The following is a 27,857-nucleotide window of genomic DNA, read 5'->3' as shown; positions in this document are numbered from 1 at the left end:
AGCATGCTTTGCTTCTCGAGATGTAGCTCTTTTTAAAGGCACAACAAAGGTATTGTGTGTTTGTCATTAGAAGTTAGTAGCAGGACTTGTTTGGGCTAGTCCCGTCTTCAGTTGTGAATGTTGGATGGTTTCCAGAGAGCTGTTTTCTCCTGGCATAATATTAAACCTCCAAACCTTTTGTTCCAAGGGACTGCCTAGACTCGGGGGCCCTCGACACCGGATGGAGAGAACTGCCTGATCTGTCCTTTGCCACACAAAGTTGGGTACAAAGACAGGACCAGGTCAATAGGATCCCCACCTGATCTCCTATGCGGATTGTGGGGCGGCAGAGTACAAAGTGGATCCATAATACTGGGGCACTCCAGCCAGGCATTGTCTGGGAAGTTGTTACCATTTAATTGGGGGGTTTACTGAGAGCAAGGCAGGCAATTTGCAATCATCTTGTCAGAGCGAGGAACTATAGCCTGCTCCAACGAAAAGAGAACTAGCATGGGCATCTCTAAATTGCCTGCTTTCTAAGGGAATGAACTTGGCAATGCCAACAGGGGGTTTCCGATCTATAGCATGTTCCTAATGTGGTAGGAATTTTTCTGACAGGTGACAGGCCGTTCTTTAGGCATGACTTGCACATGTTGCTGATTGAATGGGAAGCTTGGGAGCACTGGAGAGGGCTGATTTTCCTCAGTGCCACCTGAGCTGCACCATTCACATGACGTGGATCCTGCAAAAGTTTCTGTTCCTGCACCGGTCCAGCTGCTCAGCAGATGTTAATCAGCTAAATGCAGCACATCAACCCACATGCTTCAGAGCACCAGCCAACCTCTAACTATGTGGGTTAGGAGGAAACATTCTCGGGGGGCAGGTTATCTCAGAACTGTCTTCTGTGGGCTTCTCCCATTTTCCTCTGAAGCATCTGGTACTGGTCACTTGCAGAGACAGGCCACAAGGCTAGATGGATCATGTGTCTGATCTACTCTGGCAATTCCTCTGGTCCACTGAAATTATAAAGGATCTAGCTTGAGTTATACCAGCTGAGAATCTAGCCCATGAATTTTAGGAGTGTAGCAAGTTTTTCTGTGCGCCCTGTGAGTCACATGTTAGCACAGCTCAAGTACAATCCAGTGGCTAGAGCACCAGACTATAAATTGGGGAGGGCTGGATTCTAATCCTAGCTTTTCTATTGACTCACTGTGTGATTTTAGAGAAGTCCCATCAGCTCTGTGCCTCAGTTTCCCCATAAGTAAAATGGGGATAATGATGCTTTTACCTTTGTAAAGTGCTTGGAGCTGTATGGAGGAAAAATGCTGTGTAATTACCATGCGTTCATTATTCTAATTCAGTGGGGAAAGGATGATTTTTCACAGAGCCTTTCAAAATTCTACTCACCCTTTCACCTTAGGCAAGTAAAGGCATCAGTGAAATATCATTCGTTCTTTCTGCCGTCATCCCAATAAGGACGTGATACGTTTTCTGGCTCACTCTGTGAAACGTTAGTGGTGTCAGTATTGGGTTGGAAACATTTAGACTCCATGTATTAATGGGTTCAGTCCCGCTAATGACCTCTCAACCCTTGAAGCAGACAAGCCCACTTCCATGGAGGTGGCTCTGTAGGCGAAGGCCGAAGGTGACATGTTCTGCCCTGCATGAGTAGTAAATAGCTCTTGGCTGGGTGAGTCAAAGTTTCCTTTCCCCCTGCCCCACTGTGATGCAGAGCGCTGAGCAGTTGCTGTTCACCTGGAGTTCAGAGTAGTGTTTGAACAGCTGTTTCCTCCTGTGGCTGTTCTGCTCTCCTGGAATAGACAGTTAGGGGCAGATCCTCAGCGGGTGTGAATGGTCAGAGCTGGTGTAAATTGGCCTAGCTTCTTTGGATTCAGCAGACTTCAGCCCTGGACACCAGCTGAGAATCTGCCTTGGGTAATGCAATGCTTTAGGATGGCTGCAGGGGAGTGCCTAGCCCTCCCCTCCCTTTGGGATCGGGCTCCTGGGCCTTCTCCGCACTAGCCCCTTCCCCAGCTGTTGGTCTAGCTGGGCTCCTCTTGATCGGCTGCATCCTATTGTTGCGCCGGTGGTTTGCGTTGTGACATTACAACGCAAACGCTGTGACATGATGATGCAGGCTTGGCCCTGGGGTTCAGAGTCTATACAATGCTAACAGCCTCTGCAGCTCCCAACCCACATGCTCAGCTTGCAAGAGTCAAAGGCAGTTGAGCAGAAAGGGAAAAGGAAGGCAGGGCAGGTTTCCAGTCCCCAGGAGAGAGGCAGGGGACGGCTTCAGCTGCGCGCGGGGTTTGACTTTCCCAAGTGCTGCGCCTCTGCGGCTCCCACTGACTCAGTAAGAATGGTGGGTGCTCGGCACCACTGAAAAACGGAGCCTTTACTGTCTTTGCAGCATCTCTGTCATTTAACCAGGGCCCGGCCTTCAGATGCTGAGCTCTAGCGTGCTCTGGAACATGCCCGGACACAAACCATTCCCTTTGCTGTAACGGCAGAGGATACCTCAGTTACACAGTACACTGCCTTCTCTTCCACCTAAGGAAGGAGACTGGGAGCAGGCGGCGTGCCCCGGCAAATGACTCCCCCACAAAACCACCTGAGTCCATATCTGATTCCTCAGGGGAGGAGGCAAAAATAAATATCGGCTTCCCGGGCTCTGAGTGGAGCTGGGGTTTAGTGTAAGCCCTTGAGGGTAGGGACCGTGTCTTTCCTAGCTCCCAGGAGGTGGCTGGCGTGCCAGACACTCAGAAATAAAGGACAGGGAATGTTCGAAGGCTGTCGGTCTGTTTACCAAATGCGGAATACACAGAAAGTCTTCTAATAAGCAGCCCCATACCAGTGCAGCATGCTTAGCTGTAGAATAAATGCCCAAGGGGTTAATGATGGTCAGGATGATTCCCCCGGAAGCATTTCTGAAGGGCTATTCCCACTGTGGCTATTCTGCAATACAATTGATTGCTAAGTGGGCTGTTTTTCTAGTTCACTTCCCATTGTCTATGGCTCAGCCTTGTTTCCATTTAGAAAGCGCTCTCTCTCTCCAGAATGGTGCTGTTCTGGAGAAGGAACTTATTTTGTCATGAAATAAAACGATATCGTTCAGGAAACACTGGCCTCTTCCAGCCTGCCAGACCGGATCCGAAGGCAAACCCCACAGAGGTCAGTGAAAAGACTCCAATAGATTTGGGGTTAGGGGGTGAGTCTGATATTAGCCTGGCATTCAGGAGACTGGGATTAAATTCCTAGCTCTGCCCCAAACTCCCTGCGTGACCTTGGACAAGCCAGTGAGCAGCTCTGTGCCTCAGTTTCCCCATCTGTACAATGGGGATAACAGCACTACCCGGCCTCAGAGGGTGGGTGAGGATAACCACATTGAAGATTGCGAGTGCTCAGATGCTAAGGTAACATGGCTGCCATACATTGATAGCAAGATGGATCCAAGCTTACATACCAGAGGTTTACAAACCCCAAATTTCTGTGAGCACTGGTTTTTGTTTTGTTTTGTTAATCTTGTTCCTTAAACAAGATCAGTGATGCCTCAGCATCCTCGCTGCAGTGTCCTGGACTGTTCCCCTGCTCTCTCGCACACACAGCTCTGATTCTGTAAGGTGCTTAGGCTCCACTTCAGCACAGCACTTTAAATATGTGCCAAACTTTAAGCCCTAGGTGTGCTGAATTACTTACTGAATTAATTACTTTGCTGAATTGGGATGCTGGCACTACCACGGGGATGAGCACAGTATGAATACCTAGCCAGGGAGGGCGAAAGATACAGCTAGTGATAACTAAACTGACTGTTCTTACCGAGATCTGATAAGATGCCATTTTGTTTGGAAGAATTCACAGTTCAAACCATGCTGGTTAAAATGAACATATGTTGACACTCCATGCTCTTTTACCCATGTTTTACTGAGGGCTCTCGTTTGTTGAATCATTCTTTTCTTTGCAGTTAATGTCTGGACAGGGAGAATACAACATGCACAAGTGGAAAGCCCTCAAATATTCCCCAGCACTGGGGCACTAACCAGCATTTGGGTGGCTGGGATAAGCCAATGTTAACAGAGAGGGAGACCAGAATAATGGGGAAACCGGAGAGAAGCCAGGCTGCCAGATATGTGGCTGAAGAATATCTGAGGGGCTGGGCACTCCTTTGTCATTTATTCTCATGATAATCAGGCGGTATTCATGGGGTGGAGATAAGCACCCTGAAGGAATTTCCAGGGCAATTCTGCATTCAAGAGCTGGGCTAAGACAACTCAAACATTCCCTAGTAGCTGAGAGCCGCTCTCTCTTGGAGAACGCAGATCTGGTGCTTTTGTTCAGGAGTCACATACCAGGGCTGCCCACTCCCAATCTCCTCTCTCGGGTGGAAGGGGAGGAAACCGAGCTGTGGGATTTCTCAGCCTCGGCAGTGCCCGCAAAGGGGAATGGTTTATGTCTGGGCATGTCCAGCAGTGCTTGAGAAGCTCAGCGTTACTCCCACAGTTTATTCCCTGGTGCTTCGTCCAGCCTAGTGTTAATCCCCTCAGCGGTGTGAGCTGAGTGCTGGAGAACGGTGCAGAACTGACGTCTTGGGGCGGGTCTTGCCCTCCACGGTGGGCACTGAAGGTGTTCTTCTGCCGACTCTGAGCTTTCACCCAATGTGACTGTAGCCCTTCTGGTTGTGAAGGAAACCCTCTGAAGAGCAAAAGCTTCAGTAAACTTAAGAGTTGAACAGCCAGCACTGGGACTGGGGACGAATTAGCTACAGATAATACAGCGTAGCCTCTATTAGGGACCAGGCTTACTGGGCAGCCACCTGCTCTAAGAGACCACCCTCCTGCACCCCCAAATGTATTGAGTACAGTTCTGCTCTAGCTGTAGGAGAAGGCCGACTCCATAAGGCAATTGGCCTTTGCTGGTCCCTTGAGTGGAAAGCGCTGTAGGAGAGAGTATGGACAGAGACAGTGAGACGCCCTGCCTCCACACCCCATCAATACAGGCTGACCCCGAGGTGGAGGGACCATTAAGGAGTGGGGGAGGGACTGTTTGGGTTCTGTGACCACCAACTGCACAGGAACACAGTCCTAAATTTTCAAAAGCGACTAGTGATTTTGGGTGCTTTGATTTTTGAGGCTGAACCCCAATTTTCAGACAGCCCTGAGCATCTGCCCTCTGCAAATCAGGCCCCTTTGAGATGCCCCAGGTTGGGGCTCCCAAAATTGAGGCACTGAACAAGACTGGACATTTTTGAAAATGGTCTGGAGTCCTGAGGGCTTGGAACCAAGGCCCACTTTCCTTCTAAAGCAAGGAAAAGTGCCCCGGGTAACTTGTCTAAGGGTGCAGTTAAACTAGCACACCCCCCTAATGTAGGCACACCGTGCTAGTGCCCAAAGGGGCTCTCACTGGTGTGACCCTGGTGATTTGCAGCCCCACAGCGCGTGTACATTGGCGGTTTGTGGTGGCGCAAAGCTCAACTGGTGCAAGAAAGCCCAGTATCGAGTGGGTCCAAGGCTGTCTACGGTGCCTGCAGGCTGAGCTCTGTAGAACACGTGCCTGAGAGCACGAGCGCTGGATTCTGTAGAAGGGGGGAAAGAAACCCAAAAACCCACATCGCCGTGAAAATATCAATCATATGGAAACGTCCGTACAAAGTTGATCCTTCCTGGTATTTTCTCACGCTCTGAAGTTGGCAGCAGGCGCCGGGAAGCAATGTTGGAACTTGTCCTGCCATCCCATCAAGGCAGTTTATCTCCACCATCAAGCCCCAGAGCGGGGAAAGCTGCAAGTAGAGACAAGGGTGCTCCTACTCGCTACTTTCTATAGCGTCATAGCAACACGGGCTGAGCCACTGCCCCAGGGGCAGATCTCACACATACCGCCAGGCCCGGTCATGCAAAGCAAAGGCAAATCCTCCAGCCCTGCCCATCTCCGTCGTGGAGAGACGAGACAAAAGCCCATCAGAGCTCTAATTATAACCGGCCAGCGGCTTCCTGGCTCCCCATTCCAAAAAACATTGCCTGCAAGGAAGCAACTATGGGATCTCCCTTGGCCAACCCCCAAGATCATTCCTCCCTAAGGCAAACCACCCAGAGGGACCTCACCCTTGGGAAGACTAGAGAAACCACCCTCAGAGGGACTCTTTAAGAATGGCTAAGGAACCCTACAGCCTTGTCCTAGCTGGCTTGGCTAGCGGCTCTGAGTTCTCTCAAAGGGTTGCTAGTGAAGTCTGGGCCTGCTATTCTAAGGGGTAAATTCTCCCCTCGCTAGGGATTTATGAGGTTTCCGCCCATTGTCTTGGCTGATCAGAATAGAGCACTGAGCACTCAGTGTGGGAGCCTGCTCAGGGCAAGCCTGGCTAATTAAAGCAATTCAGCGTCAGGACGTTTCCCTCCCCTCAGACTCGTCCCAATTAGCCAATTGATTTTAAAAATAAGCAAGCTCTTCACGCCCCCTCCCAGCTGCAGGTTCTTCCCAGATCCTGGATTAGCCAATGGATTTAAATGCAAATATTAAGTTCTCCCTCCTCAGCCCCTATCCTGGCTGACCAACACTGATGCAAAGAGGCTCACCACCCTCTTTCCTGCCCACCCCGTCTTCCATGTGCAGAGCCCCTGACCTAAGATTCAACCAATCAATGGAAAGACAAATAGACCCTGCTTCCCATTCCTCCAGCCCTTCCATGACGGGGAGGCGCTGGGTAGTGGGGAGCAGGATGGAAGTGCCAGGAGCTCCCAGTTTGGTTTTCAGGGTTGGATTCACGTGGACCTAAAACCTGCAGTGAGGGGCTCCCAATCCGATACCCCCCATTCACCGGGTTTGGACAGTCTGACGCAGATCAGAGCTTTACCCTGATCTTCTCCATCAAGAGTCAGGCCAGAGCCTGTGCTCCAAGCACCGTCCACTTGCCCCCAGTTTCAGGGAAGTTTGGACCCCACCTTTTGTGCTCAGGCTTGTCTCAGAGAAACCTCCATGAGAAACTCAGGGGGAAGCAATGCATTTAGGTGGCATCAAACTGGCTGGTCTCAGGCAAACCCAGGGCTGCCCAGAGGATTCAGGGGGCCTGGGGTCTTCGGCGGCGGGGGTCCTTCTGCGGCGGGTCCCGGAGCGAGTGAAGGACCCGCCGCTGAACTGCCGCCGAAGACCTGGAACAGAAGGAACCCTCGCCGCCGAATTGCCGCCGAAGACCCAGAGAGGAAGACGCTCCGGGTCTTCGCTCCGGGTGTGTTCGACGACACTGAAGGACCTGCCGCCGAAGACCCGCTGAAAACTCTCGTGGGGGCCCCTGTGGGGCCCGGGGCCTGAGGCAAATTGCCCCACTTGCCCCCCCCCCCCGGGCAGCCCTGGGCAAACCTTTCCCCTGATCCCCCTTCTCTCTGCAGCCCCCTGTACCCAGATGAGGAGCATTGGCTTCTGGACAAGCCAGAGCTAGAAACCCCTCAATTTTAGGAGTTCTACATTCAGACACAAGTTTGGAAAACATCTAGAGCTGAATCCTCAGCTGCTCCACGTTCACCCTCCCTCTAGCTGAGTGGGGCGAGGCAAAGATGGTTCTAATCCAACTTTCTAGTGCCTGCAGCCTTCGGGCTGATCAGGTCCGGGGCATTAGAGATGTAGGCATTGGGCTGCTCTAACCTACGCTGGCAGGACTGTTCTGCCAGGGATCTTTGGAGCACGGTTGCATTCTAGCTCTACCCCGACATGCCGCCTCCCTACCCCCAACACGACCTCGATGCCGGAGCTAAGAGGGGGAGTGAAGGTTCCCCGGCACTGGGGTGAAGCCTGAGCTACATGATGAAAAGCACCTGGCAATTCCCCCTGCACCCTTGGAATGGCACAGAGGAGATTTCACTGGGGCCAAGGTCCCTGCTAAGGAAACGCTGCTTTAGCAAAGCGGGGTGATGGCCAAAGGTACGAAGCCGCCCCATTGGCAAACCACTCGGGGGAGGAGGCGACACATGCGGCCGCGAGCAACGTCCAGCAGAGTCGTCGTGGCCGGACAACGGCGGGAAGGAGTCCGCTTTCCCCGGGAATCCGCTGCTGGGCTCCAGCCAAGAACACTCTGTTATCAATAGAGGAAGCAAAGTTCAGCGGAACCTTCCCCCGTGCTATTGCCGTTATTTACAGAGCTCTCCAGCCAGCTGAATGCAGCCAACATGAGCCCAGGCTGGTTACACCAGCAAGGGAGCTGCGGGAGGGCAGGGCCTGATGGAGAGGAGCTGGGATGGGGGAGAAGGAGAGGGAGCGGGCAGGGAAGAGGAGGCGACTAAGTAAGAGAGATCCAGAGAATACAGACACGTATCATGTGACACCAAACCAGGGATGTCCCAGGATGCACTTGTCTGCTCCAGGAGTATCTAAAGAACAAATGCCTGAGCAGCACTCAATTCCTCTCCCCCTATTTGCCACAGGGGAGCAGGGGGCTGTTGCTTCCTCTCCTGAATGGTGGCAGGGCTGGCGCTGGTCTCTCCCTCCAGCAGATGGGGCAGTTCCCAAGTGCCTGGGCAATGTGGCTTGGGAGCCATGTACCCCAGGGTTCTAATCATGGCTCTGCCACTGACCTGCTGAGCGACCCTGAGCAAATCACTTAGTCTCCGTGAGCCAAATCCATTCAGATCAGGAGCGTTTCATTGGGGATGAGTTTGGTCTTTGGAGCCTGTTTCCTCCTGTGAAGAACGAGGCACTTCCTGTGCCTTGATTTCAGAGGGGAAGGGTTCTATATCGAGTAGGTGCCGCTGGCTCCTACTCTCCACTGTTGAGTCTCCGAGGCCAGAGATAATCCTGCATCTACTGCTTACACGCAGTGAAACACATTCCCACCTAGACTGCAACAAACCTGTGGCCACACCTGACTTCACGATTGTCAGTAGGCAGGACACCACTGGGAACTTCAGGCACAGCAGTGGGATGAGAGCTCGGCTCTGCTTGCTCCAAGAGCATGAGGCCTCATCACTTGAGCTAAAGGGGAAGATCAACTAGCTGTTAGCAGGTTAGGACCTATGATCCGCAGTTGAACAGTCCCGATTCCATCCAGTAGAGGGCAGCGGTGCAAAATAGCCAGATCGTTGCAATAAACGCCCAGAGACACGTATACCTTGCACATGGCAGTGAGACACATGTTCACATAGACTGAGCCTGTTACTCCGTATGCAAGACTGCAAGCACGCCCTGACCTGTGTGTGCATCACCAAATGCATTGGTGGACCTTCATAAACCGTGCGCGCGTTTCGCAAAGGCTAGAGTCCAGCGCATTGCCATGGATAACACTGTAGGCCCTGCAGGATCTGTCTCCTGTCCCCTGAGTGCTTCAAGGTAACATTTTCTCACCGGTTTTACTGTGTATCTAGACCTGGAATTTGACAGACAGGAAGAAAAAAAAAAAAAAAAAAAGGGACTGTTTTGATGGCAAGAAATCAAACATCCCTCTGCACCCCTGACCTTCATTGTCTTAAAAATGAGACAACTCTGCTACTGAGAAAACCTGATAAGAATTGTCAACAGTGACCAGTGTGGCTGCTGCTAGCCCAGGTCATGCTGCTGCAGGGTTAGCGAGCTTTCTGCTGAGTGCTAACAGCCTTCTTACAGCAGGCTCTGCCCTGGTTTATTTATCTGCTTTATCTTATCCTGTACGACCCAGCAGCCTGGTTCTCCCCCGTCAGGGCTGGCATTCTAAAGCATGGGTTATTTCTGGCTTTTCTAAGACATATTCCACACTCCGATCTTCTGTGCAGATTAGGACTTCCAGGGCCCTGTCTCGAACCATGAGCAAGCAGCGCTGGACAAAACAGTTTGGATCCAGTATCACCCTCTTCTGCCGTCCCGCTGGGTGCAGATGCCTACCTCTAGCTCAGGGTTTTGCCACATACGGAGCATCTTTCCTCTGTCACAGCATGGGAATTGCCCGCTGGCGCCCTCATCGTATCCACTCTGAAATGACATCACAGAGCAGGATAAAGCTGATTGGCTGGCATGGCCAGCGGCGGCTCCAGGCACCAAGTGCGTGCCTGGGGTGGCAAGCCACAGGGGGCGCCCTGTCGGTCCCTGCGAGGGCGGCAGGCAGGCTGCCTTCGGCGGCTTGCCTGCGGGAGGTCCGCAGATTCGGCGGCAATTCGGCGGCGGGTATGCCGAAGCCGTGGACTGGAGACCTCCCGCAGGCATGCCGCCGAAGGCAGCCTGCCTGCCGTGCTTGGGGCGGCAAAAAAGCTAGAGCCGCCCCTGGGCATGGCTACATCATTTCCTCCAGCATCATTAGACAGTGCGAACACATGGTTTGATGGTACGGTGCCCTTGGCGATGGTGGAACAGGATCTACTGAGTTGGAGAGGACAAGATCCTAGGAGCCAGCCGAGATTGCTGGAATGATCCGCCTCACTCAGTGGCCTTTCTTTCCTCCGTTCTGCAGGGATCTTGAGCGCTGGCTCCTTGGGCATCAGAATCCACTGGAGCTTGGAGGGAAGCAAACCTCTGGCCAAGAGACAAGAGGCCCGGTCGTGTAAAAATAACACATTTCCCACAAACCCCAGCAAGATATATGAAGTGCCAACAACAATCGAGAGGGGCGATAAGCCCTTGGCAGAGCTGAGCAAGATACAGGCCCCGCGGTGTGGGTGTTAGTGGAAAACTCTACAAAATTAATAAAACTCCATCATTTTCAGAGGGCAGTTACAGTTCCAAAAGGGAAAGCCGCAAAGTTACAGCAAAACTGAGCAAGGGACGGGAGAGCAGAGAAAGTCTCTCCTCACAGCACCGTATCTATGCAATGCAGGTTTGATTGGGCTGCAAGGGTAATGGACTGAGTGTGTGTGTGTGTCTGTGTGTGTGCATGCACACCACTACCCCCTACTGGGTGGAATGTCTGATCTGTACAGCACCAAGCACACTGGGCACTTAGTGGATTATTATTAGCCGTGGTAACTGTTGTTGTGAATGGGAGCATTCTGGAGAGATGTCGCAGCAGAAAGTCTCTCAACTGGGTGGCTGATTACAGAGGAGAAACGGATTGACCTGAGGATTTCAGAAATGGCTTTAGATACCGAAGCAGCAGAGGAATTATTTAGGGGTGGGGGGGTCAAGAATAATAGGATGATATTGAAAAAAAGGTTGACGGGGAGATATGCTAGAGAGAGTGAACAATCTCCCAGGAGAAGTGGTGGAAGCCTCATTGCTTAGGGCCTGTAAAAATAGACTGAACCAAGCCCTGCACAGAAAATTGCTGTCCAGCCCTCAGGGCCAGCCCCTGAGCCCACTGAAGTCTTTCTATTGACCGCAGTGAGATCTAGATGACCTGCTGTATCTGTGGCCCTCAGCCTCATGTGTTCTGAACATCTCCCATGTGTTCAGCCTGCTAATACCCCTGCAAGGTAGAGAAGCATCGTCATGTTATATAGGGGAGTCTGGTGCACAGAGAGATGGAGTAACGTGCCCAGGAACACACAGAAAGTCTGTGGCAGGGCTGGGAATTAAGCCCAGCACCACTGAGTCCTAGCCCAAGGCCGTCCTTCCTCTCTGCCTTGCGTGAGTCCCTGAACACAGATGCTAGAGTTGATGGGAGACGCATGACAATACAGGTGTTCTAAAGTACTCTGGCTCCTTGCTAAGATGGGAACTGGTTCACTTTCCATCTCCAGCCTTCCACCTCTAGCCCAGGTTATGCCAAGTACAGTCATTACACACCCATGGGCCAGATCCTCAGCTGGTGAAAATGGACTCCGTTGATTTGGCTGGAGCTATGCTGATGTCCACCAGCACAGGATCTGCCTCATACTACTGTGCTGGTGCCATTTGGCATCGCAATGACTCAAACCCCCATGCCAACCCATGTTACCCACAGTCATAGGCTTTAAGGCCAGCATGAACCTAGTCTGACCCCCTGTATAACACAAGGCAGAGAATCCCAGCCAGGAATGAGCCCAATAACATGTGGTTGATGAAAGCATAGCAGGGTTCTGCACAGTTAGTAGAGCGGATTATTATTCCCACTTGTGGGCAAAGTTACCCGTCAGTTCAACCCATACTTAGACTAGATATACCAGGGTGATTTGGCTGTTGAGTCACTGTTGAGTCCAGGGTAGTGGGGCTGGATTGTAGCCTGCTTTAGAACTTCAAACAATGTAATTAAGGCAAGAGCTTAACTGAGTGTGCTAATTTGACAGCTGGCAATTGGCTCAGGCTGGAGAAACTGTTTACATTCACCTTCCACTATGTTTGGTTTCTGATATGAGGAGAACAGAAGGCGATGCTGTGGGTGTTTTGTTCTCATCCGTTTTATGGGGGGTTCCTATGAGAAAGAGAGAGATAGGGACCGAAAACCTGGCAGGAACACAGGCATTGCTGATTTTTTTCCCTGTTAGCTTTAATGCAACTCAAATAAAAAGAGTGATTTAAAAGTCTTTGTAATAAAATAATTCAAACACAAGCAAATCAGCACGGCACTTTACAGTCAAGAGCTCGGTGTTATGTTATGTATGATCTATGATGACGCTCCTTTGTTTGCCTAGTACTCAGGGGTGAATTGTTTGCAAATAACAGGTGAGTGTATTCAAGTTTGAAAAGGGACCCAAGTCTGGGATTAAAGCAAGGGGGCTCTAGGGTCATTCCTGGCTCCCTAAGTGACCTTGGGTAAGTTTCTTGTACCCATAACTCAAGCGGAGACGAGTAGCACCTTATGCTGCAGAAAGTCCAGTGAAGTCAGTGGTGACTGGTGGAGCTGTAGAATGTAAGTGTATCCCTGCCCCTTAGCATTCCCAGATGTAAATCAGTGATAATACGTAACTGCCTCACAGGATCATTGAACAGCTTGATTCATTGCTGGGTGGTATGTGGGGGCAAGTCTCATATTAGCCTGGGAGTAGACCTGCATTAAATTCCTGGCTCTGCCACAGACTCCCTGTGTGACCTTGGTCGAGCCATTGAGCAGCTCTGTGCCTCAGTTCCCCATCTGTACAATGGGGATAACAGTACTGCCCTGCCACAGGGGGGTGAGTGAGGATAACATGGAAGATTGTGAGAGCTCAGATGCTAAGGTATTAGGGCTGCTCTAGATAGACAGATGGATCCAAGCTTACATATCAGAGGTTTACACACCCTAACCTACTGGAGATCTTTTTATTTATAATTTCAGTGAGCATTGTTTTTTGGTTAACCTTGTTCCTTAAACATCCTCAGCATCCTCTCTGCAGTGTTGTGAGCCCAAACGCAACAGTACTGGGCCAGCGCATAAGAACCAGCGATGTGAAACCAGCCCGATGCAGATATGGAATTAACCAGCTGGATGTCACAGTCCCAGCTGAGTGAAGTGCAGAAGATAAACACGCAGCATCAGTGGTGAAAGGTAAAGTTAGCTGATGAAAATGTTCAAGGGATGTGTCTGGCATTTTCAATAGACATCAATGCAGAAGTGATCAGAAATGTTTAGAAGGTGACAATTGCTCCCCAAGTTCCAGATGTTCAAAGACGGGCCAGGCTCCGCTTGCTATCTTGGTTGCCTAGAAGCATCTGACAGATTGCAGTGAAGTCATATTTACAATTGCACTCACTCATGGCATCGGTGGACTTGCCGAAAGGATGGGCCAGGTCAGCACTGAATGACTGAGGAGCAAATCATGCAACACCCTCTTTCTCTGGCCCCATCCTCTGGATTGCTGCCCTGCCTGTGTTCGCTCCAGTAGGTTGTGCCGGGGGGGATGTGGAGCCGGCAGAATGCCACGCGGTGATTCTTAGCTGTTTCCCAAAGTGTGGGAAAAGTGCAATCGTTCCAAACAATCAGAAACCAAACATGCCAGCAACAAGCAATAAGCCGGTGAGGAATTCAAATGTGCATTCCAGAGGAGGGATGACAGAGTGGGCGTTGGCTGCTGCGGCTGGGAGCTGGGACGGTAGCTCTGGAACATGCTCCAGTTTGTTCTCCCTTGTGGAATCCTCCATACGGCTGCTGAGTAAGGAGGGGGGTGTGCAGTGCCTGGCTGGGGCTGGGAGATGGGAAGCTTAGAGGAAAACGGGGGCATAGCTAGGACGTCTCCTCCCTTCTTCCCAGTAAACTAGGGCACCTCGTTACCCAAGGAGAGTCAGCCTTGGGACAGAGGCCACCAGTGCTAGAGGCCAGCACCAGTGCAGCTGGGCCTCTGCATCCCGTTTGCTACAACGCTGTGGAGCTGTGTCCATGTGAGAACTTCTGCAGCACAGCCAGGCGTGCGCCCCCCACACTTTCCAGGCCACTGGCCCGTATTGGCGCAAGTGCATCCAGGGGAAATCTGGCTATCCCATAGTGCCTCAGGAAGGGGACACAGCTGCCATTGGGCATGCCTACAGAGCAACTCCAGCAACCTTTGGGGCACGGCCCTGTGGGACGTCCCACTGCACAGAAGTGGAACGGAGCAGGACTAGCTAAACAGGTTATGACGCAATGGTTGGAGGTGGGCGGTCCCATTTACACTGCAGATAGCCCGGGCCATTGGCAGGGTGAGTAGCACATTCCTGCTGTGACAGTTCCTAACCGGGCTCCCAAAAAGAGCGCGCGTCGCCCCTCATGTCACCCGGACTAACAGCACAGACGCTGCGCCACGGTGCTAAGCCCCTTTTATCTCGGGAAGCTGCCCCCCTTGCCCGTCCCATGGCCTAAGCAGGCGTGAGTGCGGGGCCATTGCTATCCCATCATGCAACGCATGCGGACTATCACAGACAGCCCCACCCGTTGTACATATGCCCAGCTTTGGTCACCGTGAGAATGCACCCTCTGTGGGAGGGAAGGCGGAGACCAAGAGCCGTTCCTGGGGATCGGATCGGGGGCCTGGGTGGGCGCCGCAGGCCTGCAAACCTTTGAGGAAAGGGCGGGGAGCTCGCTTGGCCTCCACAGGGCTCATGTCATGCCGTCTCTCCGAGCATTAAACTCAGATGAACAACAACGAGCATCTTTTGTGCAACGTTGCCTCCCTGGCCGTCTATGAATCCCTCCTCCTCTCGCCTCCGTCACGTGGGTCCATCCAGTGGGCAGTGGCTCATTTCAAAGACACAAATAAGGGTTGCATGGCTAGAGTGTGCAGCGTGCACCGTGCCATCTTTCACTCATCGCTTCAGGCAGTGCAGCCAGTCGGGAGCTAGCAGCATTCAATTGTTCACTGATGCTTTTCTTTGAAGCTCTCATTCATCCTCCAAGGTCTGTATTGATTGGGGACTCCAGGAAAGCATCTGCCCTCCTCTGCCTTCATCAATGACTTTCCCACATTAATCCACCTCTTCCCTTGATAACCACACTAATTACTCTCCGCTAAGTTGACTTCAGAAGGTCAGTGGAGGCTGGGAAGATCAATGTGTTACGTGTTCTGGCAGCATCTTAAAGCTACAGAGCCCTGTCAGCGAATGGTCCTTTGGTGAAGGACAGGATTGGGCATACCTTATAGATGGGGAGAAAGGTATATGTGCCTTGTAGAGCTAGCTAGGGTATTCAAAGGTGCATCGCTTGGGCAGAGAAAAGACAATCTTGTGGTTAAGGCACTAAACAAGGAGATCTGGGCGGGGAATATAGATTCCTGACTGCATACAGACCTTGAGAATCGCTCAGTCACTGATGGCGTCACTTTGCCCACTGTAAACTGGGGATAATCTTCTTTTGGCTACTGAGATCGCAAATTCTTTGGAACAGGGATTGTCCTTTAGGTCCTGTCTAGACCAGCGTTTTTGGGCCCAACTTTACCACACCTTGAGTGAGGTCTGGTGTGGAGGTTGTTTTCAGAAAGTTACGGATTTGGTATAACAGTTAGAGGTGAGGAAGCCAGTTTCTTGTGCTATTTCTGTACATTGAGCAAAGCATCTGCTTCCAGGCAGTGAAACCTTCAGTTTAAGGAAAACAACAGGAAGGAACAAAAGTAAAGTCTCCAGGAAAGGGTACGGTGGTGTGTGTCTCTTTGGAATATGCTCTGGCCATTCTGAGGACAAAATGGGTGACGAGCTCGGAACTAAGGAAGAGTTCTTAGAAATTTAAAGGTTCTTAGAAATTTAAAGGTGCAGTAGACAGAGAAGAAAAAGCATCACAAGTTACACAAGCTACATACCCATATTTCTCCCTGTCTCCGATTGCGACATGGACTCCACTGTATGCCATCTGCTGAAAGCAGGCAAGGTTGGTCACACTGCCTTCGTTGGGTCTGTGCTGAATATTATAGGCGGGGTTTTGTGTGGGTAAGGGACCTGCGTGTCAGAGCTGAGCTGTACAGGACCATTGGGCTGCTCTACAAACAAATCACTTCAAAGCTTTTGGCTTGGTAAATACTGCCTGCATATCGACCCTGCCAATAGGGCAACCTTCCCTTTGCCTGGATTTCCCTCCAGCTTGAAAGGCTGAGATGTCGCTCAACAGCTGATACCTACAGAGTTGAAGGGCCTAATTCTCCACCTCCTGCACCTTGTGCAGCTATCTTCACCTGAGCAAGATGGGGGTTAAAAGGCTGCGTTTGTACAGCTCCTAGCACAATGGGACCCTAGCCCATGACTGGAGCTCCTGGGGCTATAGGAATACAAATACCCAGGCTATTTTACACCCACTTTGCATTGGCTTTGCACAGGTGTCAATAACCAGACCTGCAGCAGTAGAGAATCAGGGGCCAAGTCTCGTAATGTAGAGAATTACTGATACAGCGAGGGACAGCTCAGTCTCCCAGGCTCATTCAACCCTTAGCCTTTCTCTTTCATGGTGGCTGCTGTGATGTAGCCCCTTGTCCATGGGGGAAGCAGAGACCCACCAAACTAATTTCACAGCAAACACCCATCAGGTGGTGTCAAGGCACCTTTCTCAGAGGCAGTATGGTCTAGTGATACAGCACTGGGCTGTGTTCCTGGCTCTGCCACTGGCCTGCTGGGTGTCCTTGGTTAAGTCACTTCCCATCTCTGCTTCCCCTTCCACCTTTGTCTGTCTTGTTTATTTAGCCGGTGAGATCTTCAGCTGTGTGTACGTACAGCGCCTAGCGTAATGGGCCCCTGATCTCAGTTGAGGTGCTATTGCAATACAAATAATAATGAATGATTTTGAATCAAGAGCGCCATCCAGGAGGGTTAACCCTTATGAGAGGAGACCTCTGTCCAACAGCTGAATGTGAGCTCCCAGTGTGATGCTGGGGCCAAAAAGGCTAACACAATCCTGGGTGCATAAACAGGGGAAACAGAGTAGGAGCAGAGAGGTTATTTTACCTCTGTCTTTGGCACTGGAATATTGTGTCCAGTTCTGGTGTCCAAATTCAAGAAAGATGTTGAAAAATTGGACAGGGTTCAGAGAAGCACCACAAGGATTAGCCGGGATGGCAGGGATGGTGTCCCTATCCTGTTTGCCAGAAGCTGGAAATGGGCAACAGAAGATGGATCACTTGGTGATTACCTGTTCTGTTCATTCCCTCTGGGGCACCTGGCATTGGCCACTGTCAGTAGACAGGATACTGGGCTAGATGGGCCTTTGGTCTGACCCAGTATGGCCGTTCTTATGTTCTTAAAGGATTAGAAAACATGTGTCAAGGAGCTCAATCTATTTAGCTTAAGAGAAGGTTAAGGGGTGACTTGATCACAGTCTATAGGTACCTACATGGGGCACAAATATTTAATAATAGGCTCTTCAGTCTAGCAGAGAAAGGTATAACATGGACCAATAGCTGGAAGTTGAAGCTAGATACATTCAGACTGGAAATAAGGTGTACATTTTTAACAGTCAGAGTAATTAACCATTGGAACAACTTACCAAGGGTCATGGTGGATTCTCCACCACTGGCCATTTTAAAATCAAGATGGGATGTTTCTCTAACAGATCTGCTCCAGAAATTATTGTGGGGGAAGTTCTGTGGTATCCAGGAGGTCAGACTAGACAATCACAATGGTCCCTTCTGGCCTTGGACTCTATGAATCCTGGATTAACCATCTCGTCACCTTCCACCTTTCCCTGAAACCTTTTCCTTTCCCCCACACTGTGTCAATCTCTGGGGCCAGAGATGGAAGCAACCATTCCTGCCTGGGCATCTCCCTGCCCTGCCCCCCACCCCTACTCGCCTTCAAACGAAAACAACTCCAGCTCGATAAAGCCCCTGCTCGGCAACACAATTAGTCCTTTGTTTTCCTGTGGCGGCGAGATAGCGTTGGTGAGAGCCCCTCGCCCGGCACTTCCCCTTGGGCCTCCGGCTCCCTCCTGCTTTGTTCGGCTGCAGCATTGTTTGGGCGAGAGCGAGCGAGGAGGGACTGGAAAAGGCCAAGCGCTCTGCAAGCAGCCGTTGGCTTTACGGAGCTGCCATCTTGGTTTCCCCGGCTGAGCAGCCGGCACTCCTTGCCCCGCACCCGCTCTCTCCCAGCCTGTCAGCCTCTGTGAAGCAGGGATAATAAGGGCCGGTTGGCGGCCTGGGAAATCACCCCTTTGTGCCGCTCGTGCTTTCGAGCCGGGTTGCAAATAATTAGGTCAGGTGGCTGGGTCACCACGCAGGACTTTTAGGTCCCGTTCCCCCCCCCCTCCCCGCCCTACCAAAAAAACCCTTTTGGTCTGTCAAACGGGCTGTTTCCAGGTGGTTCGGGTGACTCCGCTGAGCTTTACCAGGCCCACTTTGCGCCCCTATGAGATGCCTCAGAGCAGCCAAAAGCCAGGGCTGCCGAAGGCTCTGAACACAGCACTGCCAGTGCCAGGGGGTTATGGGTGGGTACGGAGGGCTATCTCCGGGCGGTTTCTGCCCTTTGGGCCTGGCTAGGCTCTCGCTGCCACTGATTGTACACTGGTGAAACTCAGCTGCATTCACTGGGGTTGCTCCTGATTTACACTGGTGTAATGAGGGGAGGAGCAGGTCCCCCTTGTCCTGGGAAGCTGTTTCCCCGGGGTGGGGGAAGGAGGGGGATGTCTCTCCAGGCCTGTAGGAGGCAAGTGGCAAGGGAGTTATAACCTTTGATTGAAACATTGTCGTTTATATTTAAAATATGAATTAATAATACCAAGAACCCATTTAAATGCTTCAGGTTCCAGCCTCTGGGGCAGCTACCGATCAGTTTCATTTAGTGGCGGACTGTGAATGGCACAATAAACGATAGGCCAAAAGACTTTATTTAAAATAAGAGAATTCGTTAAAGCAAGCAGGCAGTGCAATCTAACCACATGCTGCATTCTACACTCCCCTTCCAAGGCGAACGGTGCACCCGGGGGATCACTCCTTGGATGGAAGAACGAGAATAGAACCCGTTCTCTAGCGGTACCTCGATGGCGGATGAGCGTGCTAATCTATAATTAGTGTATGACCTTGGTTATAATCCTTTATAATAGAACCCCGTAATTAATTAGCATTAAGCCTGCCTTTTACCATATCTATATTTCTGTTACCCCAATTAAACTACCTTTTACTCCCTAGTTGGCTATTTAATATTAAACCTCACCTTAGTTAACATCGGCATAAATGCCATTCCAATAACTATCAATATAGAGAGCATTCGTCCTCAACGTTCTCATTTTGTCGAAAACTCTTATTAAAAGCAGTTAGAACCAAGCATGTTTACAACATGGTCCGGGAGATGTCTTAACTTATCTCTAACTTGCATCTTAGCTATCTCACTTCCCTTCACCCACAATTTCCCAGGTCTCGCTATTGTCCAGCCTAAATTTAAGGCAACCCCCACTCCTCCCCCATTCTCTACTTACCTTTCAGCACATTTCTAGTTAACCTAAAGAGACATCACTTTTATAGGCTGCAGCCTGTCTGGTGGATGCCCCAGCCAATCCCTCACCCTCCCACCTCCCAATGGAAAAGACAAATCTTGCCAAGTTACTCTGTTCCTTAATAACCACATGGCTGCCAAGCAAGCTAGGTCCATTCAGGGATAGGCTGTGACCCTGAATCTTCCTCATATGTCCGTAGGAACAGCCTTGCTAGATCTGACCAGTGGCCTATCTAGCCCCGTGGCCTGTCTCTGACAGTGGCCAGCACCTGCTGCTTGAGAGGAAGGTGCAGGAAATTCCACGCTGGACAGTTATGGAATAACCTAGCCCTGAAACAGGCGGCTTTATGCAGCTGTGCTGTGCCAATGGATGGTGCAGGGATAAAGCACCTGCTGTGCTGATGAGCGTACCATGAGCTGATGGGAGCGCTATATGCTAACACCTCCATTGTTCCTACCGACTGAATGTCAACGGGATGATGGAAGTATCAGTGGTGAAGGGAAAGAGATCCCGACCCCCGCACGCAACCCTGCTTTGCACCTAGATCTTAGCTGACACGTCACCCATATTTAATTCCCCCCCGCAGCAGAATTGCAGTGGAAACTCCAGCCCCTTTCCCTTCCAAACGGGCTCCCAACTCACAGACGGGGACTATGGGAGCGATGGAAATCAGACAGGCGTGTTATCATGGATCAGCGTTACTGAGAGGCAGTGCAGAGAGCCCTTCATTCCCACCACTGCTGGCTAGAGGAGAAGGTTTGCAGTGGGGGGTGGGGAGCAGCACTCGATTGCTAGGTAGAAAAATTGCTTTCTGGAAATGGGACTGCTCCTTTTTGGTGCCTCCAGGTATTCCCCATCCTGACTCCTGTGACAGGCAGCTGTAGTTGGGCCTTCAGCTCCAGGAACTGAATCAATAGGGGCCCTTGGCTAAACATGTCCCAACTCCAGTGTTGAGCAATGTGCTCCATGGCTCATTGTTGCCCTCCTCCTCTCCAGCGGCAGCTGCTGCATTTCTGTTGTAACTGTGTCAAGCGAAGAGCTTTGGAATCCTTAGACACCATGTATTAGAATGACTTAGATGGGGAAACTGAGGCACAGAGCGGTGAACGTGACTTGCCCAAGGTCACCCAGTGGTGACCAGAGATGGGCATAGAAGCCAGTCATCCTGCATCCCAGTCTGTTGTACTAACCACTAGCTAACACTTCCTACTCAGCCAGTAAGCTCTTGTTCCTGTGGTTAAGGTGATATGTAAAATATCGGAGACACGCCTGGATTTAAAAGATGAGAGAGCTGCTTCAAAACTGTGGTCTCCAGTTTGGAAAGTTTCTCCGGGCAGCTCCCCGGAGCAGCTCTGCGATAAGCAGGATGGGGAGATTTTTTTTGAGCTTGCTCAGGTGGGGCAGGAAAGGGGACACCAGAAACTTTCAAATCCCTTCTTGGCCATGCACAATCATTTTTTAAGCGACACTGCCATCTAATGGCCAGCAATACCATGGCCATACAGAGCTCTGCCCGATCTTTCTGGGTGGCGTCCGCACTAGGCTCTCCTTTGCTCCAAATTTCCTACTCTTGTTCCTAGGGTGACCAGACAGCCAGTGTGAAAAATCGGGACGAGGGTGGGGGTGGGGGGATAATAGGTGCCTATATAAGAAAAATCCCCAAATATCAGGACTGTCCCTATAAAATCGGGACATCTGCTCACCCTACTTGTTCCCCCCAGTGCGGGTTCATCAGTGGTAACAGCAGCGGGTGTGCTAATGTAGACAGGCCTCCGGGCAGCCGCCGGCATTTTAAGCACGCCTTGGACTAATCCTGCTCAAGGCAGGGCTTGTCTCTGATGGGGCTCCGAGCGCTGCTATTGTAACTCACTGGGAAGTGGGCGTTAGGCATTCTCCTCTGTGGCTGATCCCCACAGAGAATGGGAGTTGGTTACTGCCCCACCTAGGGAGTCTTAGCTCAAGCTGTAGCTGCTCCTGCTTTTAGCTCTGGAAATCCCTCTTTCCGTCCCCGGTGTGTTGCTAGAATGGCAGCTGTCGCCCTGCCCCCGGGTGGAGTTGCATCGATGGAGACTGTAGCCTAATGCAGTCAAGGCTCCTGAAGTTGACGGCAGCCTCCGTGTCACTTTCCCGGAGCTCAGATCCCAGTAGATCTAGTGACCTGTTCGTGCCATGCTGACTGTGGGCTCTATGGGGCAGGGACTAGATTTTTGTTCTGAGCTTGTACAGCCCCAAGCCCATGGGGGTCCTGGTGTCTGACTGGGGCTCCTAGATGCTATCGCAATACAAATACCGAATGCCAACTGTCTCTCTCTCCTGTACACGTGCACCGAAGGCAGCTCTCCAGAGCTCTCCCGGGGCAGCCTACAGTTACAAACCAGCGTCTGAAAGCAGAGAGGTTGGCCCATCAGCTGTCCACACGTTGGACTAAATCACCCCGGAATTCCTTCTGTCATTTCTGGCTGGCTGGGTGACCCCAACTTGGGCTGTGCCACATTTCTTTAGTCTGGGTCTCCTTTGTCACCCATGTGTCGCAGCCCAGCCACCCCTTGCTGCATTAAAGCACCCACCTCATCAGGTCTGCATGAGACACTAGGGCTCTCAGATCCTCCGTTAGGAGCCTAAGTACCTTTGAGCATCTGGGCCTAGCAGCCTTGACCAGGTGAAGCGAAGGGTCAATAAGACATGAGCCAACAGAGGGCGTCTGTCTGAACCACCAGTGCTCCAAAGCATGCTGCCGTCATCTCAATGTATTTTTCAGCAGCCCTCGCCACCCCCCGAGAAAAAGCTCATGTGTAACTCCTTATTTCGGACTGATTTGGGCCGTATTTAGTCTTCATCCGTCCCCACTAGTCACATCGTGACGCTACATCCAGCTTTTGAACATGAGCCATGGAACATTGCTCTGATTGCAAACATTAGAGGCCCAGCCCTGTCTTCCTTGTGCACCTAACCCTGACCTCCACTGCCAAAGGGACTCAGAATCATGCCCACTGCCTGTGAAAAGCAGCTGCCTGCCTGGCAGAATGGGCAAACATTCCCAGACTCCTGCTGTGTGTTGAAACTGCACACTAGGGGGAAGCAGGTAGCCAGAAATTCTTGAGAGATGCAGTGGAAAGAAAGATCTGGCGTGAGACAGCTGTTGGGATGAAAGAACGGGATAGCCTAGGAGAGAGACACATTCACTAGCCTGTATGGTGGGGTACAATTTTGCAGAACTCATCAGGGAAAATGCCTTGCTTTCCGCAGACGTATCTGGATCCGATGCAATGGGCCAGATCCCCAGCAGGGGTATGTGGGGGGTAGCTCTACAGAAGTCAACAGAACTGTATTGATTTACATCAGCTGAAGATCTGGTCCTACGTTTCACGTGGAGAAAACGATCTAATCCATCTCCCTGCCCCTGCAGGGTTTCCTAGGTCATTTTCTAGTGGTGGGAACGTCCTTCCTTCTCTTTGCAGCATTTCCCTTCTGTCCCTTTGCTAACACCTCTCTGTCCTTTTCCCCATTGCTGTCCCTCCCTCTTCTCTTCTTGCCCCCCGCTGCCTCAGAGCCAGCCAGGCTTTGATTAAAGTGCAGCGTGGCTTAGAGTTCTTTCAGAGCCAGTGAATGTTTATAATGCATTTGAGAGGCCCCTGGGACTCATACTCACCAAATTAAAATCAAATTTGCAGCTCATGTGCAAACATAACATATCCTTATCTGGAGATCGTGCTGGTGCGCAACGCAAATAAACAGTAACACATGGCGGAGCCCGGAAAAGTAATAACCTCGTTCAAACCCCAGAATCAAAGCCTGGAGTCAAAGTGTGTGGAGGGTTTTTTAAGTGACCTAGTCAAACTCAAATGCAATGAAAATGGCCAATGCTGGATAGTTTAGACCCAGGGCCACATCCCCAGCAGGTATTGGAGCTACACTGATAGACATCACATGAGGAGCTAGCCCCCAATATTTAGGTTTTTCTACTGATTTTTTAAAAAGAAGGTTTTGCAAAATCTACTCTGCATAGAACTGTCTTCGTGACTTAAAACAAGGTCAAGAGAATCCTTTCAAAATAAGCATTTTCCCTGCTGTGTGTTGCAGCCCAAACATTGCAGCATTGTGCTAGGGCATGAGAACCTGAAAGTGTGAAATTGACTTAAAAGTCTGATATTTGTCAGAGGTGCAGGGCACTGCCAACTCCTACTGAAGTCCAAGGGAACTGCAGGTTCTTTGGCTCTGTCATAAGTACCTGTAAAGCTCCTCTCCCATCTGATTGCCTCCTAACAACCCCACGATGAAGGGCAATGTTACCATCTCCATTTTATAGAGGGGGGAACTGAGGCACAGGGAAGCTAAGTGACTCGCCTAAGGTCACATAGGAAGTCGGGGATGGACCAGGGCATTGAACCCTTGTCTCGTGAGTCCCAGTATAGCACATGGACCATTGGGCCATTGTCCCTGTTCTTCTCAAGTATCTTCCATCCTAGGTGTGGCCCGTGAGCCAAGCTCCTGGGTCTCTGATGCAGCATGTCCGACTCCACCTTCACCATTTGGATGGGGGGCAGCTCACGGAGGCTGCAGGGCCCATCTCGCTTTGGTCCTTCCGCACCCCAGGAGGAGGCTAATGGTAGAACCCAGTTTGCAGGATCAGATACAGTCAGTGCAGGCAGGGGCCATCTCCACAGTTAAGGAGGCTGCTCTAACATACCCCGGGAGCCAGACAGCCCCCCCCCACCAGCTCCAGAATACAGGGAGGGCAAAGGTGGCTTAAAGCCATCTTAACCTCGCCGCCCCATCCCTAGCACGAGCACCAGCAATGGATTAAGTGAGCCCCAGGCCCTTGCTCTGAATTCTCCCATACTCAGTGTGTGGCCAGGCCTGAGAAGATCTCGGCCGTTTAGAGCTGGGCGCTACCGACAGCAGTTGGGGGAGAGAACGCGGGGACCAAAATGTAAAAATTCTTCAGTAACCGCGCAAGTGACATGGCTGCCTCGTCCCTGGGGAAGGTGGAATTCAGCCCCCAATTCCCCGCATGGTGAAAGGTGCTGGACTGACCGCCCTGGAGCCCTGGCTCCACACCACAGGAATGGCAACAGGGCAAGTTTCTGAGCCAAAGGCCCAGAAGGGCCATGTAGGAGCGTGAGAAGATATGCAGAGCAGGGCTGGATTGAGGCTCACCCCGCCACCTGCTTTTCCATCTAACTTAAACCTGCACCTAACCCAATGGCGTGTGACAGCATCATGGCACAGGGGACTCTACTGTAGTGATATCTAGTGGTTAGAGCAATGGACTCCTAGGTTCTATGCCTGGCTCTGCTTGATGTGTGACATCGGCAAATCACTTCATCTCCCTATCCCTCAGGTTCCCCATCTGTAAAATGGGGATAATGATGCTTAACCCCCCTTGCAGGGGAGCTGTGAAACCCACGTGTGCAGAGGGCATCGGGATCACCAGAGGGAGCAAACTAGAAGAGAGCAAAGTATCATGGTCTGGGCACCTTTCTTACTCTGTGTGTGCTGGCTGCCATTACTAATGTTAGAGGCCTTGGCTACTGAATACAATAAAGGTAACGGGCTCCGGCAATGGGGATGAATAAAAACAGGACTTACTTCAAGATCTGATCTATTATTATATTTGCTGCGTAGAACTCAGAGGCTCCAACTGGGATGAAGGTGCTAGGTGCTTACAGACACATACTGCACCCAAATGGTTTACAGGGTAAACTGACAAGACAGACACAGGAGGGAGACGGCAAAGGTGATTAGCCCCCTTTTACAAAGGGGGAACTGAGGCACAGAGAGATTAAATGACTTGCTCAAGGTCACACAGGGAGTCTGGGAACTGAACCAAGCTTACCCGACACACACACACACACACACACACACACACACACACACACACACACACACACACACACACTTTGCCACAAAAGTCCCCCAGCTCTAAAATCATCTCTCTCTAACGAGCTGGAACAGGAAATTAGGGGGTAAGTTGAGCCCCTTTCTGTTCCTAATGAAATCGGTTGATTAAAATGCCTCCAGGGGAATATAAAGATGAGTGTATGATGAAGAATAGTTTCTTCTAAGACTGAGCTCTCAAGGGTCGCCCTTAAGAACTGGGGCCCTTCCTAAGGGGTCTGCACGGATTTATGCATCTACACTTTGCCTAGCTCTCCTCTATCAGCTGGAAATAGGCAGCAACAGCCTTGGGAAGGCTGGAAGCTACTGCTTGGGCATTGCTGTCCCTTCCCTACCGCAGCTCCAATCCAGCAGCTTATCCTTCACGGGGGCATGAGATAGGAGAGAGAGCTTGCGGCCTGTGACTCTTGGCTGCGCTGCAGGCATTGTAATATGCAATACAGATGGTAAGGATTAACTCTACATGTCACTAGAGCCATAAAGGGAGAAGAGGAAAGCCGTTGATAGAACACAGATGGTAGCGATAAGGCCTAAAACGCTTGCTATTGCCTTAATGATCACTCCCATAGCGGGGGGTTTTCTATGGAGATGATGGGCGCACAGCTGTGCCCACCTGCATGGGCAGCTCTCTCTTATCTGGGTACCAGAGCAGCTTGTTTAGGAGAATAATTTCTTCCTTTCAGATCGACAATACCATGGATGTGATGTACTGGTCACGTCACCTGTTCCTTCCTACTCAGAGGCTCTGAAAGCCTTTGTGATGGGTACCTGGAAATTCGCTCTCTTTCGAAGGGTTAATACAACAAACTAGATTTCAAACTCTGGCTTAGGTCCCAGGTGCACATGAGTTTGATGAGCCCAATGGAGGATGTTAAATCGCATCACAAAGTTGTTGTGCTTGGAGTAAAACAGAGTGAGTCCCGAGAGGAATCAGGAAAAGAAGTGCCTTTGAAGAAAGCTTAGCTCAGCGGACTGGCATGAGCAAAGTGAAAAGCAACCAGTTCCAATTCTAGAGAGCACCAGAGAAAGTCCACTAGCAAGATACGGAGTGGCAACCAATGAAACACCAGCTCAAAGCATTGCATCATCACAACAGCTCTCATTGGCTGGGCTTACTTAGGCACCTCTAAAATGAATGAACCTGGCTGGTGCTGGTTTTCACACACCTCCCCAGACTATCAGCCCATCCAGCATGATTGTCGTGTGTGCTCAGGAGAAACCCAGGGCTGGTGTCACAGATGCGTGGGGTCCCAGCACTCATCTGCCATGTGGTTGGGTCTTGCAAAATGCAATTAGCCTCTCATTTCCCTGCCTCTTAAATTCACCCACAGGGAAAAAATACAATGAGCAAAATTCTGTCTCTGTCCTAGTCTTTGTTCTTCCCATCTCTTTCAAGGCACCCTGCAGTTCTAAGTACAACTCTGAATCTTTATTTTCATTTCATTAACAACCTGCTTCTTGCTCTCCTCTGTGCCTGTTGCAGAGAATCTGAATAAGAAAGGAAGGTTGGAAGCTGCCGTCTATTTGCAGTGGCATCTCCAGCCCCCAGGGCTTATACTTCCAGTGCCACATAGTGTATGGGTGGGGCCGGCATCAGGGAAAATGGCGCCCTGGGCAAACTTGTATTTTGGCGCCCTTCCTTTGAGTTTGAGAACAGCAGCGTGGGCAGCAGGATGTGAGGACCAGCTCCTGGTCCTGAAGCCCGGCCGGGTTGCACTGGGAGGAGTTTCTGTGCCCAGGGGTTCCCCTGGCCATACACCCCCTGACCACCTACCAGGAGGAGTGCCCACGGGAAGGGGAGACCCAGGGGCTGGCCCGCTGGCTCGGCAGGGATGAGCCCTGCTGCCGGTGCCTCCCCACCAGGCTGGCAGCTCTGGGTGGCCCAGCTGGCCACGGGTTCCAACCCCGCACTCACCCCCACTCCAGCAGCCCAGGCCCATCAGCTTGCAGCACTCGGATGACACCCCCCTGACCAGGGCGCCCTGGGCGGTGTCCCACATGGCCCACACCTAAGGCCAGTCCTGATCATGGGAAGTCAGTCGTGTCTGAATTTCCCTGCGATGGTTCTGGAGTGAGTCCCAGGCAGAAGAAAGAAGGGGGAAGAGAGGAGGGAGAGTGAGTGCAAAGAAGGGGAACAGCTTTCAGTGCTTAGCAGCACAAAAGTGGGAAGGGAAACCTCCTCCTTCTGCAATTAGAACAAAGCACTTTGTGTCCCCTGCTTTAGCAGCAGATCCCCTGTGACGAGACTCTAATGTGCACCACTTGGAAACAGAGAGAGAGAGAGACTAGGTACCTGGGCAGACACTGCAGCTGATTACACGGACAAGTGTCT

The sequence above is a fragment of the Terrapene carolina genome, unplaced genomic scaffold, assembly GCF_002925995.2.
Source record: "Terrapene carolina triunguis isolate 2854851 unplaced genomic scaffold, T_m_triunguis-2.0 Scaffold238, whole genome shotgun sequence".
Classification (NCBI taxonomy): Eukaryota; Metazoa; Chordata; order Testudines; family Emydidae; genus Terrapene; species Terrapene triunguis.
This window is presented reverse-complemented; position numbering follows the sequence as displayed.